The 9,104-nt window shown below is 32.1% G+C and overlaps 1 long non-coding RNA gene across 1 annotated transcript in view; it reads left to right on the plus strand.

Moving 5' to 3' along the window:
* Positions 1-6,837, plus strand: part of LOC147806916 (uncharacterized) — a 46,559-nt gene extending 39,722 nt beyond the window's left edge. The window contains exon 5 of the long non-coding RNA XR_015435378.1: positions 736-6,837. This is a non-coding gene — a long non-coding RNA (uncharacterized LOC147806916). The remainder of the gene's footprint in view (positions 1-735) is intronic.
* Positions 6,838-9,104: the final 2,267 nt, after the last annotated feature.

Here is a 9,104-nt window from a genome sequence, read left to right on the forward strand (position 1 = left end):
CACGCACACAAACGTGTAGTTAGATATTGAAGCAGGACCAACGTTAAGGACTTTAAATTATTAACCAGGAAATTAGCTAAATATCAAAAGTATTAGCCAAATTTCAAAATTCGTAGTCAAAGGCATTACTATAAAGCGAAATATTTTATGAATGCAAATTCAAATCAAGAGTCATTTTGCAGTTGAGAAGAAAATGAGCTATGAATGGGGATGAAATTATAATAAAAAGTAATAAAGAGGATAATTTTAAAATAACAAATATCACTGCAGTAAATATAAATGGAAAGTTGTCACATCCCGGTTTCCTTCACTAACTAATTCTCTTTACTAAATTGAGTCTAATTCGATATTCAACGATTCAAGCGAATATAAAGCTTTCCTTTTATTTTTCATAAAATAGAAGTTTCATTTGTTAAACTCCCAGATCTGTTGTTATGACGACAGCATTCCCCCCCCCCCCCCCCACTAACCCCGCACTACTTCGCAGAAACAAGAAAGCAGAACTAATGAAGATAGACAGAATATAAAACTTGACTGCTGAGAAGGATTACTGAACTTCAGGTAGTTCAAATTTGTTGTTACATAGTCACGTTCTTTAAAAAAAATCTTAAAAATTGCCACAACCGAACGTTTAAGGAAATCAGGGGCACTCGAGGTCTAAAAACGCAATTAAATGCATCCTTTTGTTTGAAAGTTCTTAAGAGGTGTAATGAAACTTTTCTCGTGTTGTTCTAGGTAATCCCACTCTGATGATGGTTCTTCAGTTTTTTCTCTCTCCAAGGATACAGAATAAAAAGGGATTGAGTGGAAAAGATTAATTGAGTGGTCAACATTCATCTCATATGTTTAACACGATAGATCCGGATACGTCCCACCATACTTAGATTAAAATTAGTAACATTGTATGGTATTATACTATAATTAATATTGTATATGCTAAACCAGTTGATGTAAGTAAAATATATTTTGTGTGGGTGTCATCTTTCACAACGTAACAGAACTAAAACGAGCAATCCAAAAATTTGTTCAAAAGGAAGTCGAATACTGTTCAAATGTTAGTAGGCTTGAATAATCAAATTATATTGGGTTAGACGAAATGATAGGGCAACCATTAAATAGGTAATCGATTTAATGTATTTAACAAAATATGTGGTACCAAATAATAGTGTGATCGAGCATTGCCTTGATATTAGGCATGACTAAAAGTTCATCAAAATAAAATGTTTTAAAAAGTGATCACATGGTAATAAGAACAGGTGAGCGAGATACAATACTGATAAATAGTTTATTGGCTAGAGTTTAACAAATGAGAATGGTTATAAAGTTAGAATTTGGTGTGGATCGTTAAAATAGTAGTAGGCACAAATAATGATGAAACTGCAGTGTGTTCGGTTAACAATCAAATAATAGATGATGCACGATGACAATAGACAAGTACAAATCAAATAATAACAGATTCAAATACTGTTGAATAAATAGGATGTGTCATTGATTATAGGGAGCAAGTGATGCGCAGAGGTAAGTTAAAAACGTGCCAATTGATAGTATTATCAAGTAATGTTCAAATAATAGTAAGATCGAATGCTGATCATGTGATAGAGGGTTCGATTATTGTTCATATGAAAGTGGGTGCGAGTAACGATAAATAATTCAAGGTTAACAATTAAATGGTTTAGCAATTTAGAAAAGTGCTGAAAATATAGGCTCAAATAGTGACCAAATGATAGCGTTCAAATGCTGTTAATGAATTAGTGTGCACTAGATTTTTAAAAATAATCATATAGTATCATACATATAAAAGCCGGTCACATTATTGATTAAATAACAATGCACAAATTTTATTACAATAGGTTCAAATACCATGAAATGGATAGTGCGTTCGAGTATAGTATTAAAAAAAGGAATATTTGTTCAAATGATAAGTCGATCGTTTAATATTCAAATGAGTACGATCACATGATAGCAAGTTGGAATACTCTTAGTTAGTAAACCAACAGTTTAACAAAAGAGAGTATTCTACAGATAAATGTAATAACAGAGAGCTCGACCATAGATGGTAAGTTCAATTACGGATCAAATAAAAATAAATTCGTGTACTGTTGAAATGATAGCGAAGTTGATAAAATGTAGCAGTTAGAGAACCGGTACATACAGTATCATGCTAATATAAAGAAAGGATCACAACTTGATCCAGTACTTGTATCAACTATCATTAAATCGATTTCAGAGCCGACTCAATTAATCGCTACATTTCAATAAGTACTCACTCTCTTTTGATCATTATCATTAGATCAATAATAGGACCTACTTATTTTCGTTACTGATATCTAAATTAATTTGAACAAAATCTACAATCAATTGATCATTGCTCGAAATACCTTTATTTTAATCATTACCCGCTACCATTTGATTAACATTAGAACTTACTATCATTTAAACAACACACCTGGATCTCACAATCAATTGTACTCCCTTCAGTTAAGTATTCGAACTGATGAACCGCTTATCATTTGATGAATAATCGAAACGTCTATTTTCCGTTAATCATTATAGAATATGCTCGAACCCGCTAAAGTTTTATCCGCATTACAAGAATTTATCGGAACCCCTATCATTTAAGCAGTACTCGAACCCACGATCAATAATGAAATCCCTGATTTTACTGCTCTCATTTGATCAATTTTAACATACATCTTTTTATTGGGACAGTAAATCATTTCATTTAATACCGGATCCCAAATCCACTATTATTAGTCGTTTCTCGAACCTACTCTGTATTGATCAATACACAATTACGAGTATCGATAAAATGTGGTTATTGAGAGCGGATGAAAAGTGTGTTGGCTAGAGTGCTAGTAAATAGATATCGGGTGCATATAATGATTAAACAGTAGGTGAAAATGGGTTTGTGGCCCGATAAAAGTTGTGACTTAATTAATCAAATGATAGTTGTCTCCAGCCACAAAAAAATAAGGTTCGAATTGCGTTTAAATGAAAGTAGGTTCGAGAACTGTACAAAAGACAGTGAGTTCAAGAGGCTGTTAAAATGATAACGGAAGCAAGTTCCAATTAAAAAATGTGTATTCAAGTATCGATCAAATGATAATGGATAAGAGAATCAATTTATAGAAAGTCGGTTCGAGACCTGATCAAAAGAGAATGGGTTAGGGGACCATTTGAATGGTAGTGAATCAAGTACCGGTCCAATAATAGCGAGTTCTATAACCGATTAAAAGTTATTAGATCGATTCAAATGATACTGAGTTCGAGTCTTAATAAAAAATTTAAATGGCAGCGTGTTAAAGTATCTGAACCAACAATCTCTTTATAGAATCTCGAACGAAGTATCCAACCATTAGTAATTGAATCAATAAATGTTTTCCTGCCAGTTTACAAGTGATCAGCTTTCGAACCTTAAATCATATGATTAATACTCGAACCCACTATCATTTTATCAATTTTTGAACAGCCTTAACATTGTTAAAACACTTTCTGTATCGATTCGCTAACCCTCACATTATATAGCTGCTCGAACCCGCTGTCTTTTCAACAGTAATTGAACCCACTATCTTTTAATTTGTACTCGATCATTTGATCTGCAAGCGAGCTTGCCATATTACGAATTAGGCTCGACACAAGAGTTAAGTTAGAGAAGTGTTCAACTCACTCAAACGATATTATCCCAACTTGCTATTATATGAATATTACTCGATCCTATTTTGTGAGTAGAATAATTGATAGCGATTTTGTGAACTAAGAAACAACATCGGCTCTATATTTGATCAAGAAATAGTACGTTCTAGAACCGATTAAAAGAAATTGGTTTAGAGTAATGATCAAATTTCTGGAAGATCATTTGCTGATCAAGTAATAGGAGAAAGGAAAAATGTGGGTCAAGTGAAAGTGGGTTTCAACATTGCCAAAAATCAGAGTCGGTTGGATCAGTGGTGCGTTTTAGTATTAATTAAAAGAGAGTGTGTTGGAGAACAAATTGAAAGTTAAGGGATTTGAGTATCGATCTCAAAAAATAGTGGTTACAAGTATTGATAAAATTATATAGATTTTGAGAGGGATAAAAAAAAGTGTGTTGAGAGCTAATAAAAATATGGTGGATTCAAATAATGATTAAATGCCCGTAAGTGAAATACTGATCAAAGGATAGTGGGTTCTAGCATTAAAATTTTTTTCCAAATCTGCTCATATCAGAAAGATTCGTAGTATTAACCAAAAAGAGAATAGAATTAATTTATGAGCAAATGCTATGGCTATGTTTTCGATCATCGAAATGATAGTAGATTCAAAAACTGATCAAATGTTAGAGACCGATGAAAAGGAAGTGGGTTCGAGTATTGAATGAAATATTATGATATCGAGTAATAATTGCAGGTTAGCAGATGATAAAATCATAGTTAGTTCGATTCATAATGAAATGACAGTAGATTCCAGAACCTATTAGAAGATCGCGTAAATCGATGAAGACAGAATGCATTAAAGTGCAAATAACAAGACTGTCTGATCAATTATTAGTGAAATAATGATTGATTCGAGAACTGATCAAAAGACAGTGAGTTTTCGGACAGATAGGAAGTTAATAGATTGAGTACCGGTCAAATAATAGTGAGTTCGGTTACGGATTGATAGTTATTGGTTCGATTATTGATAGTATGATAATGAGTTCGAATACCAATAAAAATTAAGTGGGTCTGAGAACTGATTTTGCCCTGGGTTTGAATATTAAATGAGATTCAGAAAAGTTCAAATGGTAGAGGGTGTGGTTGAATGTATTGTGGCTGAATGCATAGAGGTCAAAAGTGTCTTTATGCAAGTACTCGAACTATTTATAGTTACTCGCACCTACTTTCCTTCGAACCCTCTATAAATGATCAGCATTCGATCTTACTATTATTTGAACATAACATGATATTACTATTAATTAGCACGTTTATAACTTACCTTTCCGCATCACTCGATCCCTGTAATCTATTATTATTCAACAGCGATCATTAATGTCAACTTTTTGCTAAATACTCAAACCGATTAATGGTAGCCAAAATTACAACTATTTAGTTAATAATCTAACTCAATATCATTTGTTGATTATTCGAGCCGCCTAACATTTGAACAGTATTCGACGTCAGTGTCATTTGACCACTGTTTAAAACTGTTCCTTTTAGCAACTGTTAAACTTGAACCCATTACCCGTTTATCGCTACTCAAACCAGTTATCATATGATCTTCATTCGAGCCTACTATTACTTGAGTACTTGCACTACAAGGCCTAACATACCCCCTCACATGACCTATTACGTCATTGCCAGCTTATCTGTATGTGCAGAATAGCGCGGAAAAAAAATGTTGCCAAGTTTCTCTACATGAGTAAAGATGTCAACTACCGAGCGATATCGAATTTGTTGAAATATATTTCTCCCTCGTCTTCTACTTTTATTTAACTTATTATTTATTTGCGCATTTTATTGTAACCGTGATATAGTTTTGTTTATATTCTACATGGCTACTTGCCTGTCTCTGTAAAAAAATAGTGAAATTATTAAAATATCTTTGTAACGGAATTTAGAACGTGTCACTGAAGACAATTGATACTGGACGGGCTTGGTTTACTCGAAATAGAATGGAAAGAACAGTTTCTTACGTAAACAATTACCACGTTTCGATCACTAGCGGGTATCACATTGAGCAATTTTCTAAAACAATCTCACGAACCTAAAAATTTTATCGGCGTGCGAGCTAGATCAAGTTTTATTTTTTCTGTCATTATTTCTATTTAATCCTACTATAAATTCCCATTTCGAATTTTTCATTTATTTACCTATCAATTTATTTATCTATTAAGTTAATGTTGGCTTTACGAGTCTTTCTCCTAAGTGAACACGTCCATTCAGCGAGCATTGCTCCTTGTACCAAAAGTTTATCAAAGTTGCATTTCTGCACTAAAAGTCGATTTTTTAGTCAATTATTTCACTACCTAACTAAAAGTTCTTGTTTTCGCTGTGAAAGATGACACCCACACAAAATAACATTTTACTTACATCAACTGGTTTAGCATATACAATATCAATTATAGTATATAATACAATTTTTCTAATTTTTTAACCTAAGTATGGCGGAACATATCCAGATCCATCGTGTTAAACATATGAGATGAATGGATGCAGCTGACTCTTTTATCTAGTGAAGGCAAAATACGAAAAAGTTGACGTCCTTCAAAGAAAATCCTCTCTTTTGGTCTTTCCTTAATGTAGTTCGAAAAAAAAATTATCTTCGCCATTTCTGTAAAATATCGTCTCAATTTTTACAGTATAAACTGATTTAATCTTTTCCACTGAATTCCTGTTTAAACTCAATCCTTGGGGAAAAAGAACTGAGGAACCATCGGCAGAATGGGATTGCCTAGAACAACACGACAAAAGTTTTGTTAAGAACTTCCAAACAAAAGATTTACTGATGGTGCAAAGGATACATTTAACTCTGTTTGTAGACCTCGAGTGTTGACCAATTTTAAGATTTTTTTTAAAGAACGCGTCAAAGTAACAGCAAATTTGAGCTATCTGAAGTTCGGCAATCCTTCTCTGATGAACGATGTAAAGTTTCAGACGCTGTCTATCTTCACTCGCTCCGTTTTCCTGTTTTTGCAGAGAATATGGATAGTGGGGGTGCAAAATAACTGATGACGTCATAGCAACAGTTCTGGGCATTTGACTGATAAAGCCTCTATTTTATGAAAAATAAAAAAGTTTTATATTCACTCTCGGTTAAATCTAGAATTAGTAATACTCAACCTACTAAGGAAACCCAACCGGGATGTGTTAAATTTATAATTACGGCAGTGATAATTAATATTTTACAATTATCCTCTTTACACTTGCATTTTATTATCCTCTCACCCGTTCAGTTCTCATTTACTTCTCCCTGAATGCAACACAACTCTTGATTTGAATTTGCATTTTATAAAATATTTCAATTTACAGTAAATTTGTATTTTGATTTGAAGTTTTCTATGGTAAAAAATTAATCATTAAACATTGTTAAGATTTACCTTTGGCTAAGAATTTTGAAATTTGGCTAATACTATATTCAACTAATTTACTGGCTATTAATTTGAAGTCCTTAGCGTTGGCCCTATAGTATATACTTCATATTATACCGATACTTCAAATTGTTAGCCAGTAAATTAGTTGAATATAGTATTTGCAATACCAATATATATATATACCTGCTTTTATCCTTCCTCTTGGCATACCAAAGGTCAAAATTCCTGATAGTTTTCTATTGATGGATCAAAATGATCTTGATGGTAATCATCAATAATTCTATCATGATCCATTATATTTTTGATAGTAACCAACATAAGTAAACATCATTTCAATGTAGGAATTTGGACTCATTTATGATGGTCCATAAAAGAACAGCAACTTGTTTTAAAAGTTTGCTCTTGCTGATCCATCGAAAATGTCCATCATAGATTCTTAAAAATCAAATGCTGTAACGATCATGAGCAACCATCACCCCAATGTAGGAATTTGAACTGATTTATGATGGTCCAATATAAAAAATAAAAAAAATTCTTTTTGTTTGTATATTTTTGAGAACCAACAAGAATTCCTACTAAACTATCATAGAAATGTATAGTTGGAACCATCACGGATTGTTGGTCCAACTTCTCTTGATTGCTAACCATCCTAGCATTAAAGTAGCATTTTCCACCATGGAATGATAGAAGTTTGTTGGCATATCAAAAATCATGAACACATAATGTAAAATGTTAGATGATGTCGAATCATCCTGTCCAGCATAAATCATCAATTTTTTTTAAAAAATACGATCAAAAATTTTGACTTAAGGCGTGTAAAACAGTTCTTGAACATTCTTCTTTATAGAATAACTAGTTGAATGCTCGTTCTTCGCACGGGGTGAATAAAAAATAAAGTATCAATAAATCACTGTAGAGAAACACAACGAAATCATGCTCATAACTGAAAAGCATATATATTATGCCACTATGAAAGAGCTTAATGGAAGAACCAGGTAAGTGACATTTTTAAGGGAATTGATGAATCACTGGTTTTGCCTTTCTATAAATCTTAACACAACAAATCACATAAACTTTTAGTATGCTTGTATGATTTTTTATTTCACATTAGGCAATAAGGTTTTATTTTTTAGGTAGTTAGATTTTATTTAAAATTGGGAACAATAAAGCAAAGAATTATTAGTCCTGTCTTGTATTAAATTCGCAATGAAATAGTTCAGATACAACTTTTTTTTCATTATGAAAATATCACTTACCTGCTTCTTCTACTAAGCTTTTCAATTAATATACCTAAAATTACTTTTTTTATTATTCAATATTATTTGGTGCCATTTACAATGGCTTTACGTTATTGAAGTAAAACCTCCTTTTTGTAATTCCTCCCATTAAAATAAAGAGAAAATGTATTTAGCATCACTTGGCATGATGTTATTACTTGCAACTAAACCAATAATAATTAAACCTTACCATTATCAAATAATTTTTTCCGGTACATATCCTTTTTGAGGGGGCGTTATAAAGTATCGGTACTTAAACTGCTTAGTATCGGTTCTGTTTTAATCATAACGAAGTATATCATTATAATATTTCATATCTATATTAGCACATTTGGTACTTATTATATAACCCTTCAACATTTAAATTTTGTGAAAAATATATTTGTCAGTGACAGCCAACTAAAGCCGAAATTTAAAAAACAAACCGAATTCTTATTAGAAAACTTGATAGGGATTTTGGAGAATAGCCATTTCTCTGTCTAACCTTTAATTTATTATTAAAATATTTAGTAGTGATTTAGTAGTGAAAGAACAAAGTTCTTGTGCTCTCATTCATTATAATATTAATAAATTATCTTTGCTACCACTGGAAAAATATTTTCTGAAACCGCGGAAAACCCGTTGTAGAATTTTTATCAAAACTGCACTAATGAGTATAATACCAGTAGTACACAATACCGTCAGGGATACAAATAAATTAAGCATTATCTGTGAATGGTGATTTTCTATGGTTTTCCTAGCAATTTTTTTCCCCTTTAACTTTGCTGTTTAGAGCATAG

The sequence above is a fragment of the Parasteatoda tepidariorum genome, chromosome 7 (genome assembly GCF_982258835.1).
Source record: "Parasteatoda tepidariorum strain Cologne lab strain chromosome 7, Ptep-v5.0, whole genome shotgun sequence".
NCBI lineage: Eukaryota > Metazoa > Arthropoda > Arachnida > Araneae > Theridiidae > Parasteatoda > Parasteatoda tepidariorum.